Source organism: Mercenaria mercenaria, chromosome 17 (assembly GCF_021730395.1).
Source record: "Mercenaria mercenaria strain notata chromosome 17, MADL_Memer_1, whole genome shotgun sequence".
Taxonomy (NCBI): domain Eukaryota; kingdom Metazoa; phylum Mollusca; class Bivalvia; order Venerida; family Veneridae; genus Mercenaria; species Mercenaria mercenaria.
In genome coordinates, this window is record NC_069377.1 from 7,293,248 (window position 1) to 7,310,798 (window position 17,551).

At 35.3% G+C, this 17,551-nt stretch overlaps 1 protein-coding gene across 5 annotated transcripts in view; it reads right to left on the minus strand.

The window, feature by feature from the left end:
* LOC123536193 (ETS-related transcription factor Elf-3-like) overlaps positions 1-17,551 on the minus strand; it is a 51,882-nt gene that overhangs the window by 14,025 nt on the left and 20,306 nt on the right. Inside the window, exon 1 of one of the 5 annotated variants that reach the window (XM_045319156.2) lies at positions 15,437-15,576. The exons of 2 other annotated variants lie outside the window; for them this stretch is intronic. The gene's annotated coding sequence lies outside the window, so the exon portion shown is untranslated. Of the gene's footprint in view, positions 1-5,098; positions 5,244-12,162; positions 12,424-15,436; positions 15,577-17,551 lie in introns of those variants that run through there. 2 more of the 5 variants (XM_053528898.1, XM_053528900.1) reach the window with 2 other exon arrangements.

Sequence of the window (17,551 nt, forward strand, 5' to 3'; positions counted from 1 at the left end):
TTATGTGAACAGATTATCTTGGCATAGTTATACTGCACGATCATAACATCATCCATTTATTTTTTGAAAGTTTTTCGTTCTGTACACAAAAAAAAAAAAACAAAAACAAAAAACGACAAGGATGAATATCAAACAGGTAAAACCACGTTCCAGAAACGCAGCCTCGCCAAAGCACTACCCACAGCACACTGGCGTGCACAAGAACGGCACACACCGACAAACACACGCACAGGAAAAAAACACACGAGGTCAAAACGAACAAAAAAGGGAACACAGCGGGGCACCGCCTTCTTTTATGTTTTCATGTAACGTTCCATCTAATAGTAAATGATACATTGAAGCATAGTATACACTGATTTTTAAAGTGACATTTTGTGAATGTGTATATGTTCAAATAATATTGTCAATACTAAATGTCTGACCATGTCAATTTAGGTTCTGAGCCGTGCCATGAGAAAAACCAACATAGTGGGTTTGCGACCAGCATGGATCCAGACCAGCCTGTTTGCTAACGGTTTCTCTAATTGCAGTAGGCTTTAAAAGCGAACATCATGGATGCGCAGGCTGGTCTGGATCCATGCTGGTCGCAAACCCACTAGGTTGGTTTTCTCATGGCACGGCTCAGATAACTAATCACAATCAAACAGACAGGACTGAACTATTACGCAACGTTTTTGAACGTATATTTACAAGTATGACGTCACGCGTGACGTTTTGAAAAATAATATAATACTATACAGCACCAAGACAATTGTAAGACAAGATGATGGATTAAATTATTAGTTTTCTAACTGTTCTTTTCGCTAAAAACAAATTATTGCGCACTTCAAAGAGTTTAAACGTCAACATATACTGACGGTTTTAAAACTAACTATACATCAATTAAACGTTAAACTTTCAAAATATTGATGAAGTCCTGGGGTGTATTGAACAGTATTTCGAGCAAGTTCATGTATAACTGTGTCCTCAGCTAAGACGGTAGCCATTTTATACGTGTCGAAAACTACATAAATACGGATAAATACAACGAACAGATATGACAAAATTGGTAAATTTGACCAAATAATTTTATAAAAAGCAATGAAATGTATCGTACAAAACAACTAACCCGCCAGATACCATTTTTCAAATATCTTTAAAATTAGTTCATGTACTTTTTGACATTTCATATCTTCAGTACTTTTGTATCATCATGTTGTTAAAACATATCAGAATTTCATGAATATCTAAATATGCAAAGATATCACTTCATTCATTTTTCTATCACGGCAAAAAATACACATAAAAATGTCTTTAGTACCTTTTATTATAATAAAGAGATGTAAATTATGATTTTTACAATAAAATGAAATACTGTAAAATCATTTAATTTCGTGGGCATGAAATTTCGTGGTTTGGGTCAAAACGGCAATTTCGAGGGGATATGAATTCGTGGATTTCAACTTTTGAACATAAAATGAATGGGAATTTTACTTGTTCGTCGATTGACTCAACCACGAAATCCACGAAAATTAGTCCCCCACAAATATTAATGATTTCACAGTATTAAAATATCAAACGATCTTTCGCGATAGTATACGACAATGGCGTTTTTCTTTTGTCATATCTTCAGTCTTCTATCATAACGTTTATCGCTAATTTGTAAGTTTTAGACATTTTAGTTATTTGTGTGACTTTTTAAAGGTGGGATTAAGTGATACAATGGTGCCAGAATGTCACAATTTACGCCCGTCACAGCAATTTCTTTACACTAGCACCTGTATTTGCAAATGGAATTTTAATTTTGTGGTTGTTTCGTAATTATGGTAATTCTTTTGTTTTTGTAAGTCCACAAAAAAAACTCCTTACCAGGTAGAGATACCTTAAAATACACCTAAAATGTGAAAGTAACATCTATGTTGTACCACAGAAAAGTGGTCTTGGTTTTTCCCTAGGCTACGGTCAATTATAAAAAAAAACATGTTACAATATAAGTTATTTATAGTAACAACTAAGGGAAGTTAATCTTTAAAAGAAAATCCAAAAAAAGAATTGTAAGTCCACACAAAAATCCTTACCAGGCAGAGATAGGTCAAAATACACCTCAAAACTGGATGTAACATGCATGTTGTACTACAGAAAAGTGGTCTCGATTTTTCCCTACGACTAGTAATGAAAAAGTTACAATATAAGCTATTAATAGTAACAACAAAGGGAAGTAATTCTAAAGAAGGGACCTGCGCATGACAATCCGTCTCATGATTGTGTACCATTGTGCTAAGTTACATCAAAGTCCCTCCATGCATGAAGAAGAAGTGCTCCGGACAAAGTCATTTTTGTATCTGAATTTTGGTCTCTAAGTGTGACCTTGACCTTAGACCTATGGACCTGGTTTTTGCGCTTGACACTCCGTCTTACGGTGGTGAACATTAGTGCTAAGTTATATCAAAATCCCTCCATGCATGAAGAAGAAATGCTCCGGACAAAGTTTTCATACTTGTATCCTTTGACCTCTAAGTGTGACCTTGACCTTAGACCTAGGGACCTGGTTCTTACGCATGACACTCCGTCTTATGATTATGAACAATTATGCCAAGTTATATCAAAATCCCTCCATGCATGAAGAAGAAATGTTCCAGACAAAGTTTTCATACTTGTATATTTTGACCTCTAAGTGTGACCTTGACCTTAGATCTAGGGACCTGGTTCTTGCGCATGACACTCCGTCTTATGATGGTGAACAATTATGCCAAGTTACATCAAAATCCCTCTATGCATGAAGAACATATGCTCCGGACAAAGTCATTCTTGAATTTAACCTATGACCTCTAAGTGTGACTTTGACCTTAGACCTAGGGACCTGGTTCTTGCGCATGACACTCCGTCGCATGATGATGAATAATTGTGCCAAGTTTCATCCCACTATGCATGAAGAAGATATGCTCCGGACAAAGTATGTGGACGCCACCCGCCCGCCTATCCGCTCGCCCGCCAGGGGCGTTCCAATAATACGTCCTGTTTTTCAAACGGGCGTATAAAAATGAGTAAAGTTATTCGATGTCAATGTTTCATTTGCTTAAATCTTGAAAAGTTAGCATCAGCAGATTGAAGTTGAATAATTCTAATATGAGCCGCACCATGGGAAAACCAACATAGTGCATTTGCGACCAGCATGGATACAGACCAGCCTGAGCATCCGCACAGTCTGGTCAGGATCCATGCTGTTTGCTAACGGTTTTTCTTATTGCAACAGGTTTTGAAAGCGAAAAGCATGGATCTCGACCAGATTGCGCAGGCTGGTCTGGATCCATGCTGGTCGGAAACGCACTATGTTGGTTTTCTCATGGTGCGGCTCATATAACGAAAAATGTTTTTAAATACACAGTACCGTTGACGTCTCGCTTACTTACTTCTAGAGACCGAGAGTACTGCATTTTCGGATTTGAGACGTAGAAGAAGCAATCAAATTATATGTTGCAGAAGTATGTTCCAATCATACTAAACATTCGAAGCACGGAATTGTTTACTAGAACTACGCCCTGGTGAAAATATTCCTCGAGATTTATATATTCCCGGTCATGTTTTATATAATTAATACACGCTTCTGGTACATATTACTTCTTAAATAGCACGTACTGATATACGAAAGACAACCTGTACTTTCCCATTTACCATACTTCAGATTTCCATATATATGCCTGTAGAAAAACAAGTGATCTTTAAGATAGTTACTGACATTTTAAAGTTTCCTGAGAGAAATGTTTTAATAATCACTCCAATACAAAAAGCTAAGTGTCATAATTTAACCTTCACTAGTCGGACTGCCATTGCCACTTCACTCCTTTTGAGAAGAATCCCGAAATAAAAAAAGGACGAAATAATCATAGACATTTTCACCTTGAAGGAATATTATAGTAAAATAGTCTTCCTCTTTAATAGTTCATTTCGTTCTCAGTGCAATATATCACCGGTGAATCGACTCCTTAACTTCTTGGTTAAGTACCCTTCTTAAGGTTGAAAAACGGCTGTGATTCATTGAGATTATCTGTCGCGTATACATATAATTTGTAGTAGTTTTACGTTTTCTGGTTTTACAAAACAATACGATAAAGTGCTTTTGAGAGCAGGATTTTGCTCTGTTAACATTTACCCTGCTAAATTCCTAAAATGAACTGGTCCGTCATTCAATTTGGGCAGTACCATTTATTATTCGAAAGGGTGTTCACTGATAATTTACTGACTGAACTGCGACTTTTTAGGCGAAAATTGTTCTCTCTCAAAAACTACCTAAAAATTGAGTGTGAAAGTGATCAGCGGTACAGATGACTTTTGCAAAATATCCTAATAAAAGTACCAAATATTTTGTGAAGGATCGAGTATACCGTTGCAACGCGTTTGAAATAATGGGAAAAAAACTTTGTTCTTCATTCCTTTTTACCAATATCTTACACCAAGCTTGGTGGAAATGTAAACGTTGATAAATTTAACCCAAACTATGGGACAGTATCTTTTTTCCTTAATTCTTATCAAGAATTATAACCAGTATAAGTTATGAATACCAAGAGCTTGGCCAATTTTGTTTAAAATCTACCGTTACGTCAGATAACGTAATGCCGTTTTAACGTTCTCCGCACCCTCCCCCGACAAGTGGAATAGATAATTTAATATACCAGGACAGATAAACGACAACTTGATGAATTATTTTTTTAATATTCAAACAGGTCTTTTCTGTTAAAAACAAATTATTAGACACATCAAACAGTTTTATATGTCAAGATTTTCCGGCGTTTTTGATTATAAAAAAACACCTCGTAATACATCAATTATAAATACGTTAAACTTTCAAAATATTGATAGAGCCTCGGGGTATTTGAACATGTAACCGTCTGCACCGACAACCTTATGGATAAATACGCATTTAACTACTGTGGCCATATATGTATCTCATAATATACATGTATATACTCAATCCTCTTAAGTCTTTAAACTACATGTTTCATGAAATCACATTCTCAATGAGTATGGTGTATAACAAATTTTGACTTTCGTAGATTATGGAAAAAATATACTTGGTTTCATTAGATTCGGTGTAATTTAAACAAAAACTTTAAAGGTTTACCTTCATCAAAGTCCTATTTTGGTTTCATAAAATACCAGTCACGATAGCGTAGAACAACCGGAAAAAAACATATTTATGGTAAAAATGAAATGAAACAGTCATAGCTTAAGCAGTGGCGCCGCAAGTTTGCTGATATCATTACAGCACATTTTAAAGCAAACATTATGCAATACCAGCAGATATACCCAAAGTTACCCCTCCCTTAACTGCCATAACCAATTTAGGCAATATTGAAAATTACATTCTATTCAGATTATTTGACACTGTATAAAAAGTAATGGGGGTTTTTCGGTGATTATTTATATATCGGTGAATTATAATTCAATTATACAATGTCACTGTGTGTTAATAAATGCGGAAGAATACGAATTCAAAGGATAATTTTACAAATTTTTAATTCAACTCCCCATTTTATAAGTTTTTTTTTTCTTCTTTTTTTATTCGTACATTAAAGTCATTTATTTGTTTAATTAAGTATCAGAATATATCTTAAAAATTTGCTGAACTCGTTGAATAAAACACTACGATGCTCGGCACCGCCTATTTCTACTGAACTCGTTGAATAAAATTATATGATGCACGGCACCGCTTAAATCTACCGAACACATTGAATATAATTTATCAGAATGATGATTGGCACTTGTTAAATCTACCGAACCCGCTGAATAAAAATAATATGATGCTCGGCACTGTCTGTATCTGCTCTGAATTCGTTGAATAAAACAGTTTTATGCCCGGACCCGCCATAATATACTTAACACGTTGAATAAAATAATATGATACTCGGCACTGTCTGTATCTACTGAATTCGTTGAATAAAACAGTTTTATGCCCGGACCCGCCATAATAGACTTAACACGTTGAATAAAATAATATGATGCTCGGCACTGTCTGTATCTACTGAATTCGTTGAATAAAACAGTTTTATGTCCGGACCCGCCATAATATACTTAACACGTTGAATAAAATAATATGATGCTCGGCACTGTCTGTATCTACTGAATTCGTTGAATAAAACAGCATGGTTCTCGGTACCGTCTAAATCTAATTAACAGCAGGATGCTCGGCACCGCCTAGATCTAATTAAAAGTAGAATGCCAGGTAGCCCCTAAATCTAATGTAGAGTATCGTGCCCGGCACCGCCTAAATCTAATGAACTCGTTGAATAAAACTTTATGATGCTCAGCACCGCAGCCTAGGATAATGTAAATTTATTCACTTAACCTAGCCTAATATACATATTAATTAATATTCAACTACTTCAATAAATTCAGTAATGAAACCACATTCATATGTGATAGTGTATCCTTATTTGAATGCACGTAGCATCATGGAATTTAAGACATTGTGAATGATTAGCAACTGGAAATCTGTTAAAAGCAAACTATTTTGAAGACTTATATACTTGGCAGATATATTTTGTTTACAAACTTATAATACGTGTAACTAGCTAAATATTTATGAAGCCCTTGGGTGTATTGAACTGTCAACTTGTTGCGGCTATCATATATACTCATATATATTCAATATGATAACATGTTAACATTTTTCTCGAAAATATATACAAAAATTAAAAGCGGCGGTATATAGGGCATACTCTGCAAAATTGATCTAAAAACATTCGAAAGAGCATCGGTCCGTGACCATACACAGGAAGACGAACCATTGAAGGCGAACTGCGTCATCATGGCCTCTACCCCGTATCCTAACCTGTGTAGTATTTTCTGTTGAGTTTAACGTCGCACCGACACAATTATAGGTCATATGGCAGCGACTTTCCAGCTTTGATGGTGTAGGTCCCCTCTGTGCATTACTATATCTCAAGCGGGCACCTGGGTAGAGCCACCGGCCTTCAGTAAGCCGGCTTAAAGGCTTCCTCGCATGAAGAATTCAACGCCCCGAATGAGGCCCGAACACACATCGGTGAGGGTCCAGTGATTTGAAGTCAGCGACCTTAACCACTCAGCCATCGAGGCCCCAAAAGACTAAGTAAAAATGTAAGAAAGTAATTGTATAAAGCTGCACGTGCGGAGAAAGACTGAACCTATTCATTATCTTCATATATCTTCTGACTGACAAAACATTTATATCCAGCCTGGAGAAACAACAAAATAATCAAAGTGAAAATACAGTCAACCCTGTCTGTAAAGACCTCCCTTGGAACTTGAAAACAGGTTGAAGTCGGTGTCCCTAAACACGGGTAAATTTACAAGTTTTCTTATGGTTTAACAGGAAGAGAAAATAGAGGCCTACATATATATATATATATATATATAAGCAGATTTTTTATAGTACTGCGCGGGCATTGTACGGTAGACAGGTCTGACAGTAGCCAAACAGGAACAGAAAATGGTGTATTTGTCTTATTCAAAAAGCTTTAAAACGATACTTCTAAAGAAAACTTATACTGAAAGATTTTCATTAAGAAATTCAATCCTGAAATAAATTCGTTTTATTGAAAATTGGTGAAAAGGGGGGCCCTTCACTTATTATGACGTAACAGATGAATTTCTGAAGAACTTTGGCTGTTATTTTTGTACTTGAGATCAACTACAGAAAAACAAACGGGAAATTTCACAAATAAGATAAACGAGATAAGAAAAATATTGCTGTATACAATGGCGCCGTAATAAATCTAAGTACAAAGTTCTTAAATATTAAAGAAATTAGATCGTAAAAAGTACTACTTTAGTCATAAATGTCCATAACTTCCTCTTCAAGTTTAAAAATTCCCCCTTTAACTATGAGTAGATACTTCTGTACATTCTACTAGGTTAACTGACCTATATTTGTGATTGCCTGCACTGCAAGGGGTGTTTCACATGGAAGGTTATCTGATTCAAAATGTGTGAAGTGTTCGTCATTTTTCCCCCCAATTTTTTTATCTATTTTTATAGGCGGGTTGATTTAAGTATACTCATCAAACACTGGGAAGCAACAGATTGTACCGCTTGCTTTGAGCCAAAAGGTTTACCAGACAAACTGATTTTAGAATAATGGCATGGCGCCAGGCCTGGTGAATATAAGGTGCATGCGAGACAACGATTACCCTTTCCTCCTAAAAAAGAATCAATAACAGAAGCTGACTGTGAAAAGGGGTGTTGTCATGCAACAGACATGTATTTAGGCTGAAAAATATATCACACAGATTTCTACCTTCACAATGGTGGCCATTTTTGCAATGCATGGTCTACGACAAACTTACGTTCGGAAGATTTTGTTGTTTACTCTTCAAATTGGTTCAAAAAACTTTTTATCCTCCAGTAACAAGATTTGAAAAAGTGTTTTTGACAAATGCGAAATACATTTTCCATTATTTTGGGCCGTCTGGACCCTAGTACGTTTTTGTTCGTATGCAATAAAAAAAAAGATTCGTCTTGCAGAAATTCTTCTAATTTCTAATGAGAAAAACACTTTATACACTTTCAAACTGATAAACCCACGAACCGTGTTTTCTGACGGACGATGAATCACACTTCAGTCTGCCCATATGCATTTCACAATTTCAGATATATCTGTTCGGCACATGCGCCAAGCGGCCCACTACAACGACCCTCTTTTAAGACGTTGATATATCTTTTACATATGTTTTGTTTTTTTGTTCTGAACTATATTTTTTTTAATAATGATATAAGATAGTTTTCTATTCTTATTCATAACTTACTGTGGGTCTTGTCGATCTACCTAATGTTGTGCGTTATACAGACTTTACACCTAGCAAAATTTAATATATGTAAAAATATATAGTCTGATAATCGTAGATGTTTTAAGGTATTGGACCCCTAATAGTAATGTTTAAAAAATGACATTTGCTTGGTATATTCTTAAAGTTGACCATGTTTCGCACTGTGTTGCAATTTTAAACAACTTTTACCGTGCCGTTTTTTTTTTTTTTGTAAATTTTGTGTAATTTATGGTATTTCCTCAAGCTCAAGTAGAGACAAATTTCAATGTGATTGCCACTATCTAAAACATTTGCAGAGAATTCATTACAGCATTAATTTTGATAAAAGAAACATCAAACTATTGTTAAACAATTAAAAAACACAAAATAAAACTGTAAATATCATTTTTTCTTGGGTGTCTCAAGTAAACAGATTTAAGAAGACAGAATTCTAACTCCAACATTGAAAAATTACGTTCGAATCCTGCGGGTCTGTTTTGAATTTTGCTCACTTCATTCAAAAATAACCTTTGGGCAGAAGTAAAACCTACCTGCAATTCTTCTTATAATAAGTCTTGAAAGAAGTAAAACTTTACTAAAAAAGGAAAATATGGAGAAAACATTTTGGCCCCAGTGGGGGTTGAACCTACACCTTCCCCCCCCCCCCCCCCCCCCCCCGAAAATTGCAGTCAAAGTAGGTTTATGGTAGGAATTGAATACTCTTCAAAAAGGATCCAATACCTTAAGCTGAAAATACACACCCGGCACTCTCTTTTACACTGATTTTTTCCTACAATTTTGCAGAACTATCAATTACTATATTTGTAAAAGCTATTATACAGGTATCCACTTGTATTTTGTATCAACATGTCGATGGTAAACTAAAGTTTACAATAGTGTAAAGACCATGTGCATAACGTGCAATACAGGGAAAAACGCGGTCAGCAACATTACTTATGGTTCACCCCTCGCAAGCATACAAGTTATAATTTAAAGCAAAACGGAGGACTGTCAAATGGTTTCTTGTTTCAGTGCAACATAAATATTTCTATCAACACTATGAGTTCTATGCAAACTATTTTCTACCGACAACGCTGTTTACTTTTATCTTTTACGGTTTTTTCGTTTTAACGTTGCTTCGCTCATGAAATACGAACTTCTCTCGTGCGCAGCACAAACCTATTCTCCGCAAGTAACTGCCGTCTTCCTCACATGATCAGAGGTGGAAAACGAATTATTTTTGACACAATGTCTTTATCAAATCGTTACGCGTCCAGGGGTAAAACTCATGACTCCGCGATCCGTAGATCTGCGCTCTCCCTATTGAGCAAAGCGGTAACGTATCACCGTACTACTAAGCTTTAGTATTTCTTAAATTTCATCGTACTTTTTAAAAGCGTTTTTAATCCTTAAATTTCAATGATTACTTGCGTGATATTATAGTGTAGATATAAAAATATAGAATTAGGAAGAGTACTCTTTAGCTCAGTGGTTTATGCACTGGCTTCGCACGCAAAGGTCGTGGTAACGAACCATGTTTATCGAAAGGCAAAACAACGAAATTATGACATTTTATGATTTGTCGTTATTTCGTTAGCTAAATCGTTGCGGGCGAAACATCGTAGGAACGAAAGTATGGAAATCGAAACAACGAAATTATGACGTTTTGTGGTTTGTCGACTTTCTTTTTATTGTTTCGTGGGCTAAATCGTCGCGGATGAAACAACAACAAAACGAAACTATAAAGAAAAAAAAACCGATACGGCGACGAGAGCGAAAAGACGACAAAACGAAAAGGCGACGTTGGCAGAAACCTTTTGTACAGAACTCCACGCATAGACATGCACGCGACTGATATTTCATATATAAATATCGAAAAAAAAACTTTTAGCTATTTCAAGGCAAGATCATTAAAACTTTCCATAACGAACGGAATCAACAAAAACGAGAGCTGAATTAACTGCAATACGCGACCATAGGTTAGCTATGTATCATGAATTCTGCAGCGGAAATATTATTTACTAGAACCAGGAAATCATGGCATAATGCACTCTTGTTCTTTTTACGGTATGTCGTGTTATTTAAGCCGTGAAATTCATGGAAAAGTGGCACAGTGTTTTCTTTGAATATCAAAAATATGATAGAAAAAATAAAATTTCTGCGGTACTTGAAATGATGCGCAAAATCAACTTTCAACAACATGATTTTTTTATTTCATTTTTTATTTATCTGATTCTTTCAATATTTAAGTACCGATTTTTCACTTCTTTTGTGATTTTGCTGTCGGTGTCTGACTGTTAAATAAGCATCATATGAATGGAAAAATACAAGTCTCAACTGGGACAAGGTTGGCTGTGCATGATTAAATCCACTATGGTACAGTAGTCGGAAATATTGAAGTAGTTTGCATAATAATACTAAACTGCAACACAAGGAAGAAAAAATATTCACATTTCATCTCGAGTTGAATTAACAACTCGTAAAAAGTATGTTGAAGTAGCGTATTACATAATGTTAAAGATACGGTATATTTAAAGGTAGTTAGCTTTGTATCCGATAGATATGCGTGAGCTCTGCAGCGGAAATTTTGCGCGACTTTTAGGAGCGCAATATTATGCCGCTGAAGAACGAGCACAAAGTTAACAATCTTTTAATGACAAACGTATTTACACAAAGTAAAATTAAATAAATAGTATGATTTTTTAAATAGACTGAATGAAACTGACGATATTGACGTAAATTAGAGAAAAATATACTTAGCAACACACATTACAATGACGTTACGCACCCGATATTGAATTCTAACGTCAATATGGAAAAAAATATTTACGTTTCCAGTTTCACTGTAACTTAACTGAGAGTAAATAGGAGTGTGTATATATGAGCCGTGCCATGGGAAAACCAACATAGTGGGTTTGCGACCAGCATGGATCCAGACCAGCCTGCGCATCCGCGCAGTCTGGTCAGGATCCATGCTGTTCGCTTTTAAAGCCTATTGAAATTGGAGAAACTGTTAGCGAACAGCATGGATCCTGACCAGACTGCGCGGATGCGCAGGCTGGTCTGGATCCATGCTGGTCGCAAACCCACTATGTTGGCTTTCTCATGGCATGGCGCATACATAGATTCTATGTTGATATTATTTGGCGTTGATAAGTTTTATCAGGTGGATTTTTTTAATCAAACCTTATTATAATTGTTGCATTATGTCCAATTAATTAAAATGACTCTTATGTTTAGATCTTTAGAATGCTTTGTGTTCTACGGCTTAAACAGAATCGCAAAATCTCTTTGATATGAACCACTTTTGGCTCTCAGTTAAAACTGACATGTTTTAATATTTTTTTTCTAATTTAATTAATTTTAGCAAAATATAAAAGAAATGAATGCAAAACCTTACCTTATATCTGTTCGTTTCCTGACTTATTGTTTTATTGTTATTGAGAATTTGATCACTTCCGTAATAAACTGTCGCAGTTATTTCAAGTCCAATATTTTGAGATTTTCTTTCCGATAAATATAATTATAATCCTAAAAGTAATCTGCACATTTCTTTGATCTCAAAAGTCACGTTTGTTTATCCGTTATTAGTCCAATAACTGCTTTTCAGACTTCCTCATTGCGCGGCATTGTTCTATTCAATTCATTTATACACGTGTCAGAACACAAAAAATAACGTAGACCTAAATAATGCCAGTAATTGATACGGATCGTAATCAACAACCCGGAAGAACCCGAACCCACTCGATACTCTTCGTTGTGTAAATATAGGTATGGATGAATATTACTCGCTATTAAAAATGGAATAAAACTGTGTTAAAACTTGTTGGGTTTAACGTCACACCGGCGCAACTGTAAGTCATATGGCGACTTTCTAGCTTTGATGGTATAGAGGACTCCAGATGTATTATTTTATCACGGGCTAGAATCTAGGTAGAATCACCTACCTTCTGTAAACCAGCTGCACGGCTGGCTTCCTCAAATGAAGAATTTAACACCCTGAGTGATTTGAAGTACCACTCCATGTGTGTGCATTTTTTTAAACATGCATTACTAGTGAACATACCATAATTAAAAGCAATAACCAAACGCAATTACGAGTATTGAACAAGTAATCTGAAATGATTAACTGAATATTTATGTGCCGACTGGCGAGTGTCTCTTGCTGAATATAAGCATTATAATCATATCGTGCAAGTGTTTTATCATTAAATGTTACATGCTCTCTTCTCTGTAAAACCAGACCAATTATGTGTCCATTTAAAGCCTCCTTTACGGTGTTAAATTTCTGGTTTTGATTTTTTGCCACAATCTGTCATAAAATAAAACAACCTTGGCATATATAACTTGTTACGAAATAATCTGGTGCAACCAAACCTATTACTGTTTTGCAACACGTGCTAGCTGTAGAAAAATATATAGTTTAAGACATATCCATCTTAAACTCTAGTCTGATAGATGCTGCCTTTAAAGGAATAGGTAGAGTTAAACACTCAACCCATCCGCTAACCTCAATAGGGAGAGCGAAGATCTACGGATGGCAGGGTCGTGAGTTCGATCCCCGGGCGGGCACTTTGCATTCTTTCAATTAACTTCCTTTAATGACAAGGCGGCTGAATAGTTGCACGTTGCTGTCTTCCGAAAGCTGTTTTTATGTAAATACATGTAACTCCATACCATTTGACTTATTTTAAAGACCTAAGTAGCTGCACATTCTACTAGATCTATATTAAACACTGCATTACTAAAAGATTGATCCAGGTTGAGTGATTGTTAGCACGACTACTGCACGAGGGCGAATGCCGTTATGGGGTTAGTAATAATAGTGACCACCTAAGACACGTGATTTCCGTTTATAGAGTTGTTTATCATAAACATAAACATTAAAACGAGTACTAGATAATCGATTGTTTTAATGATTTTATCATATATGACTACCCCCAAACGACCTTGTAACCCGTCGATTAGTAAAATATGACGTAAACACTGACGTCACATCATCATAGAAAAAGGAAAAACGTACAGGGAATAAGGTGGGTGAAAACATTAGAGTCCATGTGTTTATAAATATTTATTATCGACATGATCTATTTTCAGCTTTTAATGCGGAAGACAAAGGAACGTTTTTCCAGGTTACTACTGTCTGGAACAGGAGAAGAACACAAGACAGTTTAACAGCTATCTAATACGAAATGAATCTGCATTACGGCATTTTCAAATAGAATCAGAGACGTATGCATTTTTTTCTCAGTTGGATCTCATGCCGATCTCAGTTGGATCTCATGCCGATCTGGCCTACGTACGTCCATTCTAGATAAAGGGTAAATATAACAGTAGATCTAGCTCGATCTGGGAATTCGTATTTGGCTCGAGCTGATTTTGCTAGATCGGATATACGCCGAGTAGTCTATACCGTTACCATCTTTTTGTTGTTTTGTTATCGAACGAAGTCTATTTTTGATGTTAAAATAAAAGAGCTGTGCGCTAATGTTAGAACTGTGTCAGGTCACGTATACTAAATGAAAATCGCCCGGCAACTTACAATACAAAAGGTACTATACGGATTTTTTCTGCCTGCACATATGAGCCGCGCCATGAGAAAACCAACATAGTGGGTATGCGACCAGCAAAGATCCAGACCAGCCTGCACATCCGCGCAGTCTGGTCAGGATCCATGCTGTTCGCTAACGGTTTCTCTAATTGTAATAGGCTTTGAAAGCGAACAGCATGGATCCTGACCAGACTGTGCGGATGCGCAGGCTGGTCTGGATCCATGCTGGTCGCACACCCACTATGTTGGTTTTCCCATGGCACGGCTCATATATGTATTCTCCTTATTCTTACAAACAGACTAAGTGTCATGGGTCATGGGTGTTTTAACCTTAATACGATCATCTTTAAGGTTACAGAAAGATTTTGTAAAAGAAGGATGTTATTTCTCGTCCGACTTGAACTAGATCTAAATGACCAAATTTTAATCTGACTCTTTTAAATTGTCGATGACCAATGCCGCATAGGTGATGTACTGGTCAAGTATTTTTAATGATTTGATAGACACAGGGCATTCTGAAGGAAAGGAAGAAATATACCGGATTAGGGTACTCAAAAGACCAGGAAAGTTTGTTATCTATGTACCAAAATTTTATGGATATACAACTTTTAATGGAACACTGTAAATCAAGCTATGCTGACTAGAACAGAAGTCCTTAAATGCGTATATCGTAATACGCTGATATCATTTGGTCATTTTTCTAAAATTAAAAAAAAAATGTACAGTTGACTTGAAAAATTTGAAAATCTGCTTCACAATATAGTTTGATATATTAAATAGACAAAATAGTTGTAATGAATCAAAAACAGAGTGAAGTTCACCATCGTGTTTTTTGTTGATTTTTTTTGTTAATACCCAACGGTCATTCTTGTTATTTCAAAATAAGAAAAAAAAAGATCACTTAAGTAAAGAAAAAAGAACATTATATTCTTAAAGCTTCTTGAAATGCGTTTCCATCAAACTATTCACTATTAATGTTAAGAATAAAAATATTGGTGCATGTGACTTTAATGCTCTGGTTGACTACTTAAAAACCTTGTAAGAAAAAATATTTGCAATATATATATACAATTATAGATATACAATTAGCAAATATATTACAATAATTAAATTTAAGTCTTACCTATAGATGTTCAATTCCAGATTTTTCTTACAGTTAGATAGAAAATCCAATACAAGAGAAAATGTAAAAAGTACTTTACGTGCTGCTTTAACAGCCTTTTGAAAAGTTTAAACGCAGACGACACTTTTTGGTACTATGGACGCACGCGCGCTTTGCAGTGATGTATTATGTTCCAAACCTATTCGGTTCCATATATTCAACTAAAGATAGCCTTGCCTCGGATCACGAATATTCCCGTTAAAATTGTTTCGCAAAATTTTAAGATGATTGCTGATTTAGACACTTTAGAGATATTGTTGACATGTGATGACGATGATGTTGCCGCTTCTTCTGCTAAATATGATGATGATGATGATGATAAGGATGATGATGATGCTGCTGCTGACGCTTGTGATGCTGCTGTTGCTAACGATAATGATGATAATGATGATGATGATGATGATGATAAACTATAAATATGATTGTTAGCCTGACAAACAAATTAAAATTATGCTGATGATAATGCTTCATATTAAAGTCATTTTTTATATTTTGTGATACGAAATTATACATGATTCTGTTCTAGCATGAATTGATATTCTGATATTGTAAATAGCAAAAAATAGTGAGAGTCTTTGTGTGGCAGGTTTTAAATAAGGCTCTGGAGAAAAATACTTATTTTTGATCTGTTTCAAGTCTATAATTTGATATAAACAATTCAATGAAATAGGCCACTTTATCTTCCTTATAGTGTGCAGCGACTTAACATTGCTAAGCGTTGATTGGTTAATTCGTCTTCGTTTTAGACCAATGAAAACGACGCATATATTGCGAGGGATGTCGTGAAATTTTCAACTACCAGAAAAAGAAGCTGTTATCGAAAAAAAGGCAAGTCTTGGATAAAAACAAGGAATTATTTTCAACTACCGGCTTTGTGATAAGGCTTCTTTATTAGACAATGTTTAAATCTGAGAATGACCTTCAAAAAGCGGCCAAAGCTTGCATCGTATGCAGAAAATATGGAGTACTGAAAGCGACTCTTAGCACGAGAAAACTGAAACAAAATTTAGCATGATGTTACTATGTCGTCATTTACGCACTGCATATGAAGATACGCGGATATGCAACAAGGATCTTTATAATAATATACTATATAATATTGTATATATTTAAATAAAAAACTGATCGTTTATCCCAAATAAGCCATGGGTAAAAGATAATAATATATGAATTGATCTGTGTAAATATTTTATCAGCTTAAGGGGGCTTTCGTCGAGTACTCGTTTGTAATTTGCCCTTATAAATCAAAGATATAGTGTATCCATTTAATTGAATAAAGCTGAAATCTATGATCTGTTTACAAGGTTGTATAAAGAGACACGCATTTTTATCATAAAGGAAATTTTTCTATAGACTTCAATTTAGAAAGGTGATAGATAAAACGCAATCTTCTAACTTGTTAATGTTCAAGTCAGGGTTATATATTGAGACGTATTCTTTATCCACTCCTTCTCTTAAACCTTTCGTCAGAAATAACAATATACACTAAAGTGACGTCACATCCTTAATGACGTCAACTCCAACATGACAAAAAGCTCAAATAGGGTGTGATTATGTCATGTCATTGTAGGCACAGACATGTATCATATACTGATACGTCTTGTAATTGTAGCCGAGTAACAAATTTCTTTGATATGAAGGAAAGGTGCTAAAACTATGTTGCAAACATTACAATATACACTATCAATTTAATAATTTTAATACACCGTTTTGTGACCAAAGCAAACATGACCATAATTTACATAAAATCATCTTTTCTACTTTAACAGTAAAATATGGGTCTACCCTTACTTTTTCGCTGAATGTTTTTAATGCATTTCTGAATAAAGAATACACCAATTTAAACCATAACCCATTACCTCGCCGAAGCAAATTAATAACAACAACACACTTTGAAAGGGTAATATGCAATTAACGAGTTACTTTTTTCGTAATATTTCTGTTAATAACATTGGCGTAGCATCCTGTAGGCACTGCTGGCTCGGGCCTACACTTTCCCCGAAAAAAAACGCTAATACTTCCAGAATGCATATGAAGATTACACAATTTAACATTTATTTTCATTATCTTCCTGCG